Source organism: Xyrauchen texanus, chromosome 9 (genome assembly GCF_025860055.1).
Source record: "Xyrauchen texanus isolate HMW12.3.18 chromosome 9, RBS_HiC_50CHRs, whole genome shotgun sequence".
Classification (NCBI taxonomy): domain Eukaryota; kingdom Metazoa; phylum Chordata; class Actinopteri; order Cypriniformes; family Catostomidae; genus Xyrauchen; species Xyrauchen texanus.
In genome coordinates, this window is record NC_068284.1 from 31,408,538 (window position 1) to 31,420,809 (window position 12,272).

Consider the following 12,272-nt stretch of genomic DNA (forward strand, 5'->3'; position numbering starts at 1 on the left):
AATTATTTATTTAAATTATTATTATTGTCTATAATAATATAGATTAACTAGTTTATAATAATAATAAACGTATAAAATTATAAATAATTATTAATTACATTATTTTTATTATTATCAATAATAATAAAGATACAAATTTTTTATTTATTTTAACTGCCAGCATAATTGTAAGCTAAAAAACCCTTGGTGGATCACTTGTCCTTTTTAGAGCATTTGTTACTTGCTACTGACTCTTTTTGTCAAACCTAGGAATCAGTGGCAAATCAGGTAGCATTTTTTACCCTTATGTTCTAAAAGAAAATCTCTGGAGTTTGGTTGGTTGTTGGATATACTTGTAAGACCTCTGTGGTTAGTAGATGACCCCAGGTTTACTATAATGATTTTTAGATATTGCATAATGGCAGGGACAAGATTAACTTTCCAAGATTATCATTGATGATTAGACAAATTATAAATGGGTCTCCCTTATTGTTATTGTGCTGGCTGATGACATTTGCAATTAATTCATGGAGGGCGCTGTCCAGTGTCATACTTTCATATTTAGGGTTTACTCTCTCTTTAAGACACTTTCATCTGAACTAGTATTAATAACAACGTTCTGAGACATACAACTGGTGTACATGTAGCCTGTTGAGTATTTCCTCCCATTTTCTTAATTCAAGTTCAATCTGCTCAATCTTAACAACGATCATTTATTATTCTCTCAAACACTTCTAAAAGTAGGCTAAATAAATTCCTGTAAAAAGAACAATAATGTGGTGTGTGTATTCCACTGGAAACCATAGCAATTTGTTTTAACGTTGTGTAAAATGTGATACTTATTCATTTACATTTACATTTATGCATTTGGCAGACGCTTTTATCCAAAGCGACTTACAGTACAGTGCACTTATTACAGGGACAATCCCCCCAAAACAACCTGGAGTTAAGTGCCTTGCTCAAGGACACAATGGTGGTGGCCGTGGGGATCAAACCAGCGACCTTCTGATTAACAGATATGTGCTTTAGCCCACTATGCCACCACCACTCCATATAAAAACTTATAAAACATATTCAGTTTTCCATCTTGATTGGACAAAGTATAAATGAGTAACATGACATTCTGTTGATCATCCTTTATTGCTATTCTGGCAGCCATGACACGCGTGAAGAGCAACACACAGCTCTGCCTAACCTGACCATGCTAAAGAAATAATAGGGATCCTGTAGTCCAATAGTTTACTGTAATACTTTCCATCACAAAAGAGAAAGATGTAAATCAAAGGCTAAATATAAATAAAGTCAGACTCAAAATATATACACAGACAAGAGAAAAACTGTCTATTGTGTTACGATGTTGATATGCAGTTGTACAGAGTTCAATGTCCCTCACTTTTATACACACTATAACCATCATATTAAGCAATTAGTTCCTCCATTTATTATCCACTTTGATATGTATGAAGTCAAGCTATTATTTAACACTGAAGTCTTACTTTAAAAGTACGAGTGTCCCAATCTGCATACTACTAAACAGGGTGTGCACATGCGTGCATGCTGTGGCAGCCACAAATGCATTTCTTGAAATTATTTAATTTGATGAGGGTAAGGGCAGCTGGGAATGGGAGCTAATGTGGAATCTGAGGAATTGCTTCATGCAGTAGGGGGGGCCCCTTTAAGCCTAACAAACTGAGGGAGGTCCAGGCCGAGGTCTAGAGGCCTTGGATAAATAAACTGGGGAGATGACCATGCGCTGTCCAGAAATCTGCCATCACACCGTCCCTAAACATAAGAGGCCAACGGCCCATCCTTGCTTGTGTAAAGGTAATCTTCAAAAGTATAGATCTCTGCTATCATACGACAGCTGAGAGGCTCTGCAGACAAAGACGTGTTTATTTTCCCCAAAAGCTTCAGGGCTGAATTTATTTATCTTACTAAGGCATCAGCCTAGTGAACGGATTGCTTTGAAACTACCAGCTGAGAGGGTTCTGCTTGCAGTTGACGTGTGTAAGCATCAGTGAGCCTGCAGTTGGGTTTACACACTTACAAAAGATTAACAAAAAGTACTTTTTGGGCAAGGTGCTATTACTATGCTAATAATGCCATGGTTATAGCAATAAAAAAAATAAATAAATAAATAAACAATAGTATTCTTTTAAGTGCCTTGGAGTACCATGTGCAAACCGTGTTACATAAAAATGGTTATTCAGTACCATGTTATTACCATCTGATACATCCATGTTTCATGGTACAACCACAGTACTTTTTATAAAAGATATTCTAAACAATATTTCTAAAATTACCAAACATAAATATTAGTTTGATCATGTTGCATGTGCCAAAATTCTGTTTTAAGAAAAAACAAATTCTGAATCAGCATTGTGGGCTATTCCGTAACAAAACCTAAACATTAAGAAAAATTTAAGGATCCACAGGCTAAATTCGTGACTGCCTAGAATAATAAATTACAATAAATCTCTGTAATCTCAGGAATTGGATTGACAGATGATTCTTACCCCAAAAAATGTCCATGTAACAATGCAGAAGCAATGGCTTTGTAGGGGCCGAACCCCTCATAAAAAAATAGACTTGGCAGAACCCCAAATAATTGTATTTTAGTAAAGATAATAATGACATATCTCTCTTATATAAAATTGCCCCTATTGATTTAAAAAAATAATAATATTCTTCACCTTTGTTTCAACCACACACAACAACTAAAAGCACTATAACAAATAAAAGACTGGAATCATTTCAAGCACTGTATAGCATTACAAACAAATTGACCTCATAAACGTCAATAGATACACACATGCAACACACATAAAAACAATAAAAATCCTAATGGAATATACTAGACCACTAGTATTCTTCACTAGTAGTTACATAAACAGGGCAAATGTGTGTTGTAAAACACATTTTGGTAGGTGAAAAATATTATGTTAGTTAAAAGTTACAAAGGAACATAACTTTAACTTTGGAAATTAACTCAAAAGGGGGAAAAACATAAATCTTTCACACCAACACATACTTACCAACAAAAGTCTTTTTACATTATTTTCATGTTTAAGATAGTAAAAATGTGGCGCCTCACATTTATTAACATTAAATTAGCAATGTGGATTTTTTTCACACAGTTGCAAATACTAGAAACTTGTACCATTGTGCTATGGAAACATCCTTGAGAAAGGAAGTCAAAATTTGTATTCAAATTGGCAGTGACTGACTGTTTTGATCTTTATAAAGGCATGGGGAGACACTAGCCTCCAACTAACATTCAGGACTTGTTTGGCGAATGTTTACAAAGCTTAAAATATTCTTAGCCCCCAAAGTGCTTTGACACACAGTGATGTGTACATGTTGGCATTGTAAGGGTCCGTCAGTCTCAAAGGAAAGGACCCGCCACCCACAGCCACAGATAAGATTAATTATGATAATGTATTTCTTTGCCCTTTGTCATCGTAATGAATGGCTTGCTTAAAAAACTTTTTCAGCCGGCTTTGTTTGTGGCCCTTTAACAGCGGTATTGTTGGGACAGAACTAGCAGGTGGCAAGATGAAATCAGACCCTTTGTTTTCTTACTTATCTCTCTACTTATTTAATTCTTTCATAAGTGTTTGTTTGTGTGTGTATATATGCTGTACATAGTTGATATAAACAGAGTTTGCGCAATAATTCTATGAGATGATCCATGTTCAAACTGTCTAAACCATGAATTAGAGTAACTGATATGGAATGCTTATGGGAAGTTTACATGTACGGTTGACTTACTACACTGTCTATAAAACTATTTTGAACAGTATTTTGAGAATTCTTATAGAATTATTATGTATTCAGTACTTTTAAAAGTCAATTTGTCACACTGAAGGACCATTTAAAATTTACTATGAACTGATAAAATGTATATATTAATTAAAAGAAATGGTGACCAGCCACATCACCCAAAACATATTTTTCCTTATACATGCAACTTTTAACTGAAAAATATTGAGGTTGATTACAATACTGTTCATAGACATGCTTTAGACAGCCAATCATTAAATCATTATATTAAAGAAAACTGCACATCCAACCCAAATTAGGAACAGATCCAGTAATCAAAAATAGAGTAAATGTCCACACACTCCAAATTTTGTTCAACAAGAGTGATGTTTTAACCATTTTCGAATCATTACAATTCACCCATCATATCTGACAAGCTGTTATAAATGTCTTTGAGTTTATTTCTTATAGAGAGAATAGAGACACCAGTCACAGAGGTGTAGTGGCTGTGTGGGATAAACAAGGTTTACCGTAATTTAGCGAGTGTCCTGGGGAGCATTGTAAAGGAGCCAGCATGTTCATTTCAGAGACCAAGCAGTCCCTCACATGTCATAGAGGTTATTGGCCTTTACAGGCCACACAGCATCCATACTGTCTTTGTGCAGCTGTAAAAGTTCTAATTGTTAAGTGTGTGTGCACTGAAGGTGGGCGTGAGGGTTTGCAGGACGCTTGTGGGGGATGCAGCGTCTTAAAAGGAGTCGAAAAAGAGAGGAAATTTCGTTTGTACCCCAAGAACACAGAAGACAAATTGAGGAAGTGTTCTGTTAATGTGTAGGGGTCAGCAGCAAAAATGCAGGATTTCTGCCACTTGGGTGGCCAACAAGCCTCTCAGCACCCTCCACCATGCTCAGACCTTCAGACTAGTATCTCTCCACCCCACCCAACCAACTACACAAACCGCCAACCCCCAAACCCCACCCCACACACACACACACACACACATTCATTCATACAGTCCCATAGAGCAGATTCGTTGACCATGCCTGTCAACTGCTCAATCAGGTCACTGCCTCTCTTGGTTTTGGGAGACCTGTGACACTATCTCCCTTTACGACTAGTGGCAGAGACATTGGAACGTGTTCCAATTCTGTATTTTTATCCATGTCTCTGTGATTTATGAGGGCGCAGGCTTACAAAAGTAACAGTGAACTTACATTACTTACAGTAACTGCCACTCACACCCATTTAAGCACAGGCTTGTTCATATTAGCTTAATTTACAGTGCAAAGATAAGCAGCCTTGGACCTTTGGAGACTTTTAAGAGCTAGCATCTCAATCACTCTAAAACAAGACAGAGCTTGCAATGGATGTAAACAATACCATTTCAATTGAAGATTGTGCATTCTTTTCTGTTGCATACCATTAAATATACTAGTCAGTGGGGATATCATCGATGCTGAAAAGAAATAAATAGCTATAACCAGCCTAAGCTGATTGGCTGGTCAAAATGGGTTTAAGCTGGTCTCCAAGCTTGGCCAGCAGCAAAAAACAAATAAAAAATCCCAAGACAAATGACCATCCTAATCCAGGCTAGAACACAAGTTAAAACCATTTAACCAAAAACAGCTAACTTGATATTCAGTTGAATATATCTATAAATCTGGTTATTAATTATTGTGTGTTTCACTTAGTTAGGCCCATCTTGAATCTTGTCTCGCTTCTACTTCTAAGCAGGCCTAGAAAACCCAGGCTGGAAGCTACACAGAGACAGTGAGGTGAACCTGATATATGATCTGTCAGTTGACATCTGATCCCAGGCCCAGGAAAACACAAGCATCTGTCACATTTGGCCCAAAGGGCAGGGAATGACACTGAACACAGCTCCTTGGAGCTCCAAACCAACGCAGCCATGGGGACTCCAACTCTGGGAGGCTGTCTAAATATACAAACCTTTCAAAAACCACTGCTGCCACATCTCTTGAGCAAGGTCTGGTGGTCCAAGCGTGGACACTGCAGTGAGAAGGGGCAGAGGGCACGACATCTGATTAGTTATCACACTGACAAAATGGAGGACACATGTTTTGCATTAGCAGAGGACAGGCATTCAAATGAGATCGTTTCTGGGGCATTTGGGCTTAACTTATCATATACATCAGAGAGCCAAACAATCTAACGAACATTACATGTCTCCAGGGAAAAATTTAGCCATTTGGGAAAAATGCCTTCACAACTTTCAAGCTTAATCTGCCAAGTCTTGAACTCGACGGAGTTCAACTGAGAAAAGTGAGGACAAATGAAGCAGAGATAAGCTCATAAAAACGTTATTTTACGTAATTAGATAGAGCAAGAAAAAAAAAAGAGATGTCACTGAAAATTAATTTAATACGCCTAAATACAAAACTTGGGAAGCACGGTCTTGAAGATAGATGACGTGCAATCATTCCACTGGTGACACTAAATGACTTGCTTTGGCCCTAAAAACAATAAGAAGAGCTACAAATTACGGTAAGAGTCAGAGCATCTTCCTGAGGCTCTGAATCAATCTTCACCAGGGATCTTAAGTCCTGTAATTTAAGAGATGCAGAAGTGCTGGAATGCTATAAATCATTGACAGCAAAGAGAGATGGCAGAGAGAATCTTAAGGAAGTTATCCTTTTAAGCATTTTGTGAAAGGAGTATGCGAGAGAACATGAGAGAGAGAGAGAGAGAGTGAGAGAGCGAGTGTTAGTAGTCAGTCTCTGAGTGGGTGGTCTTTTTCTTTCATTCTTTTTGTGTACAAATAAACTTATCCCCATTGTGGTTATCTGTTCTTTTCAGCACTAGGGCTTGCAGTCCCAGTCACGGTGGTCACGCAGATGGGCCCTGGGATGTCCACTGGACAAACACCACAAACAAACTGCAAACTACACAGACACCCACCTAGAGCAACAACACCTGCATCCAAACATCATTCTATGAACTCATTTGCACTCAACTTTAGTATAAGCGCACACTTTAGAGCCACAATGTATTTTAATAGATCCTCTATTGAATCTAAGCCTTCTGTCACATCACTTTGTTGGAAGTTTATACAATTCTGTAAATACATGTCCCATTTAAAAGTGTTTTATTTCTATGACATTATGGGGACACCAAATGCAATTGCAAATATAATGAATGTTCCAAACTTATGGAAGCCCACAGAGGCTATGCATTATTTTTCTCTAGATAACTTGGTAAAAAGTCACAATAACTTCAGATCATGGCTTTTTTCCACAAGATCTTGAGAAAATGTGTTACCTTTAGACAGAAAAATACTAATGCATGGCTGCTTATTTGGAATAATTAAATTTTTTGCAATTCCTCTTATTACCACTAGTGTCACAGAAATTACACAGCTTGAACCTTTTTCTATAAAAGATGTAAATGTGACACCACTGTGTTCTTCCAAAATGACCTGTTTGTAGAAAGATTCAGTGAGGGTATCAGATGATAATTTAATGGTTCTTTGATATATACCAAGGTACTTTTTGATTACTATAGGACATGCTACTTAAATGATATTATAAGGTACTAGGGTAAAATGGAATTACCATCATGGTAATGTCCAAAAACATGTCATCACCATATTTATGGTAATATCATGATACTTTTTTGTAAGGGCCTGCGCCCACTAAACTGGTGAAAAAAGAAACAGAAATAAATAATCAGAGTCTTGAGATAAATAAATCCACTTTTACACATACAATAATGGATCCTGTGCAATGGGGTATGCACATGGAAGCGAGTTCTTCCATCCCGATTGGTCTGTACTTAAGGAAAGTGATCGATCCCTTCTCCACCAGGGTTCTAGAGCTCCATGAGCTGGTTGGATCCAACAATGACATCATTGGTTCTTTCAGCTGTAAGGGTAGAGAACAAGATTCTGAGACTGAGCTGTCAGGCATCTGTTGTGCCTGAAAGGAGATGAGATGTGTCCATCCATCCATCCATCGTCAACCGCTTATCCTGTGTACAGGGTCGCGGGGGGCTGGAGCCTATCCCAGCTAACATTGGGCGAAAGGCGGGGGACACCCTGGACAGGTCGCCAGTCCATCGCAGGGAGATGAGATGTGTGTTTGGTCAAATTAAACATCTGAAAACAGGCTTTATTCACAAGAGTTGTTTCAGCATCAATGATTGTTCCACTGAATCAAAGAGAGGAAAACAAGTTTGAACACACTTTAATAAAGTTTATCTGGACATATACCCTGTATACCCTTGTGAGCCATTCCATCACATACTGACAAGCACACAGTTTACAAATTTGTTAGGCTTATACACATTCAGCCTAGGAAAAGCTGATATCCTCTTGCAGATATGTGGCTATTCCAAACTAAACGTTTGAGAGCAAGATTAATGACCTATATAAAGACATATTTTTGTGTGAAGGAATCTGCACAAAAGTTTTTGTGTCCTGAGTTTTGGGAAAGACAAATAGAGCATGTTATATCAGAGAGAGAGAGAGAGAGAGAGAGAGAGAAAGAGGGAGGAACATGGAGAGAGAAGGTTAGAACAAGAGAGTTTAAACAGTATGAGGAAAGGTACATGTCAGGAGGTTCCATAACACCTGCAAATCTATTGCACCTTACAACAGAGTGAAAAGTGACAGGCAAGGTGATCTTGGAAGTACAAGCCATCTCCAGTGATGCTTTTAGCAGCTATAACCCAATACACTAATTTCCCCAAGGACAAGGATGCTGGGAACACAGGAACAAATAGAGAAAGTGTTCTGCTAGAGTTTATGAGATATCTATCACTCCTTTGTGGCTAACACACGCGAAGAGTCAGTAGTGGTAAACAGACCACAAATAGAGAAAGAGCGAGCATGAATGAGACAGAGGAGAAAGAGTGTGTGTGTGATGTTGACTACAAGACCACCATAGTGGAACAGCTATAAAGTCTACTTAGAGTAGTCTAATAACTCTAAACTAGTCAAATACCAAGTCATGTGCTGAAATAGAAATATCAATTTTGGCTGATACCAATATCTTATGATTATTTTAGCTTTTGGCTGATAAACTATTTGATGGTCAATGGATAAATCTATACTGTTTTTTTTGTTGTCTATTTTTCATGTTCATGCTAAAGATTAAATCTAGAATTTTACATGCTTCAGGCACCAAAACACAATGTACTGTAGAAAAGATGGGACATTTGTTGTGTGAATCTCAAAGATATCAGGGTATATTTTACACCCCAAAATCAAATAAAAAATATAAGTGCATTTCCCCCCAAATTTCCAATACTATAATAAAAAACTAAAAGAAAAAATAACTTACAATCATTATTATAATACAGTAATGACAATCATCCTGTCGAAAACAATTACTTCAAATAAAATAAAATAAAATAAAATCACTTTATTGTCACACTACCATGTACACAAGTGCAACAGTAGGTGAACGTCTTGTGTGCAGTTCCGAGCAACATAGCAGTCATGACAGTGACGAGACATATAACAATTACAATAAACAACATATTTACACAACACAATTTACATATCAAATGTACCCATACATACACAACACAATAATAATATACAATGTACAGTAAACAATACACACAATATAGAATACACATAAAAAAAAAAAAAAAAAGGTTATAAAAATATATATATATATATATTGTATTGTGAAGAGAATATAATTTATGACAGTCCAGTGTGATATAATAAGATTAATAAAGTGCAGTGCTGATTATTGATTGTGAGAGATCAAGTGTTCAAAAGTCTGATTGCTTGGAGGAAAAAGCTGTCATGAAGTCGGCTGGTGCGGGTCCTGATGCTACGATACCGTCTGCCTGATGGTAGCAGTGAGAGCAGCCCATGGCTCGGGTGGCTGGAGTCTCTGATGATCCTCCAAGCTTTTTTTCACACACCGCCTGCTGTTATATATGTCCTGGAGGGAGGGATGCTCACCTCCGATGATGCGTCTGGCAGTTCGCACCACCTTTTGCAGGGTTTTGGGCGGTGCTATTGCCATACCAGGCGGTGATGCATCCAGTCAGGATCCTCTCTTCAGTGCTGGTGTAGAACCGTGTGAGGATGTGGTGGTTCATTCCAAACTTCCTCAGCCATCTCAGGAAGAAGAGGCGCTGGTGAGCCTTCTTCACAACGGCCTCAGTGTGGACGGACCATGTGAGTTCCTCAGTGATGTCCTCAGTCATTTTCTTTATGCAAAATAAGATTTCTGATTTTTTTCCCTTTGATTTTGTGGTGACTTATGTCTCAGATAAGTTTGGACAGTTTTAGTAAGATTCACCAAGAGAAGAATAGTGCACTGTTGAATTGGAAAAAATAAGCTGTCGTACATTATTTATGTGCTTCAAATTTTGCCATAAAAACACAGACCCCTTTTAAATGCACTTAAGAAAACTGTTTATTTAAGTGTTTTTGCAGAAAGCAAAGAAAGAAACATCATGTAAACAAGAACGCAGGTTTCATTATGCCACTTAAGGGATTAAGAGAAAGCGGTTTAACACACCTAAGTTTCTCCTGGAGAACGCGGCTTATCTGGCCATGTTAACACATAAGCAGTGGCGGTTCTGGCTTACTTGGTGCCCTAGGCGAGATCCAACGTGGCGCCCCTTTAATATCAACAATGTCAACATGAGAAACAGATCAATATTTAAGTCCTTTTTATACTCTAAATCTCCACTTTCACATCTGATATTCACATTTGATGCCTGATGCACACGCACGCACACGCACACACACACAAACACACAGGAGGCTAAAAGTTTGGAATAATGTACAGATTTTGTGGTTTAGGAAGGAAATTGGTACTTATTAATTGGGATGTCATTCACCAAAGTGGCATTCAACTGATCACAAAGTATAGTCAGGACATTACTGGTGTAAAAATCAGCATTTACATTTACATTTATGCATTTGGCAGACGCTTTTATCCAAAGCGACTTACAGTGCAATTATTACAGGGACAATCCCCCCGGAGCAACCTGGAGTTAAGTGCCTTGCTCAAGGACACAATGATGGTGACTGTGGGGATCGAACCAGTAACCTTCTGATTACCAGTTATGTGCTTTAGCCCACTACAGCACCATCAGTATTTGAAAAAAGTTATTTTTGATAAAATCTAGACATGCCCCATTTCCAGCAGCCATCACTCCCAACACCTTATCCTTGAGTAATCATGCTAAATTGCTAATTTGGTATAAGAAAATCACTTCCATTATATCAAACACAGTTGAAAGATGTTTGGTTCATTAAATTAAGCTTAAAATTGTCTTTGTGTTTGTTTTTGAGTTGCCACAGTATACAATAGGCTGGCATGTCTTAAGGTCAATATCAGGTCATAGATGGCAAAACAGAAACAGCTTTCTCTAGAAATTCATCAGTCAATATTTTTTTTGAGGAAAGAAGGCTTTACAATGCTTGAAATTGCCAAAAAACTGAAGATTTCATACAAAGGTGTAAACTACAGTCTTCAAAGACAAAGGACAACTGGCTCTAACAAGGACAGAAAGCGATGTGTAAGGCTAGATGTACAACTAAATAAGAGGATAAATACATCAGAGACTCTAGTTTGAGAAATAGATGCCTCACACTTGGAGGATTTTTTGATGAGATCTCTTTAAAGTAGTTTAAGAAGTTCTGAAGTTTATGTAATATACCCTGGCACCAAAAGTTTGGAATAATGTACAGATTCTGCTCTTATGGAAATAAATTGGTACAATCAGGGTAACACATCATCGGATGGATCCGAACAAGAACTGTTTTAAGATTATAAGAAGTGGGTTCCCTGCAAGGGGATCATCATATTTGGGAGCCCCTGGCATCCAAAAGATTAAAATCTTGACCTAGATGATGGGATTGTAGATCGGCTTCATCCAGCATGCACTGTAAACATGTTAACTGGACCTCAATTGGTCTCGGAGAGGTAATGTGTGACCAAATGTTTTTCACCTGGACATCGAATGCAAAACAAGCAAGTGGTATATTACTTAATTATGCATCATGTATACTTGGACAGAGAGATGAAGACTGTAGCTCGATTATAACAGCACGCAACATTCAGCCTTACAAATATGTTAATTAAGCAAAATACAGGAAAGATCCCGAAATGGACTCCACACTCTTAATCTGTATAGACCATCAAGTTTCTAATTATAATTTATTCTCACTAATCAATTTTAATTGTAATCCTCTGCATCTCTTCTTTTGTTTTAAATGACAACATTTGTAATGCAATATCCTGCATCAGAGGGGTTCAGAGTCTTTCAATTTAGCCCTGACCTCAAAAGGAACATCATGATCTTTATTTCAGGAGGGTTGACATATCAAAAACACAGAGCTTCTCTGTACTTTAATAAAGAGATACATTTCTGTTTGTAAAAAGTACAGAGATGCTCTGAGTTAATGTTCAATTTGTGTGTCTTCATTCAAAAGAACTAGTGTCATCCCCAGGGCTACTGGGAGGAATTTATTGCAGTTATTATAAGCAATGCTTTTTAAATAATAGGTTACATTAACCTCTACTCTATGTTTTTGT

At 37.6% G+C, this 12,272-nt stretch overlaps 1 pseudogene; it reads right to left on the reverse strand.

The window, feature by feature from the left end:
* Nucleotides 1-7,569: 7,569 nt before the first annotated feature.
* LOC127649715 (translation initiation factor eIF-2B subunit gamma-like) overlaps nt 7,570-12,272 on the reverse strand; it is a 73,467-nt pseudogene continuing 68,764 nt past the window's right edge.